Raw genomic sequence first — 346 nt, 5'->3', positions numbered from 1 at the left:
AAAAAAAAAAAAAAAATGTTTTGGGGCTTCTATCCCCAACTCTTTGTTAATCTACGTTTGATTTGCCTTCTTTTTTATTTTATTTTTATTCTTCTGACATTTATTTCTTTTCATTATGCTGATATCTCAATCTTTCTAACACTGTTATGCATCCCCACACACTACCCAACTTAACAAAATTATAGACTAGTTATCCCGCCATAGTATTCAAAGAAAACGATGCTTTCTGATTCTGTTCAAAGAAAGCGAATGTGTTTTTTATGGAGGACATTTTCATTTTGCTACATTTCTCCAGTTTTAAATCAAGATAACTATGTCTCCTTTTTAACTCGCTCGTTTCCCCGTT

The sequence above is a fragment of the Penaeus monodon genome, chromosome 34 (genome assembly GCF_015228065.2).
Source record: "Penaeus monodon isolate SGIC_2016 chromosome 34, NSTDA_Pmon_1, whole genome shotgun sequence".
Lineage (NCBI taxonomy): Eukaryota > Metazoa > Arthropoda > Malacostraca > Decapoda > Penaeidae > Penaeus > Penaeus monodon.
Note: the sequence above shows the minus strand (reverse complement) of the source record.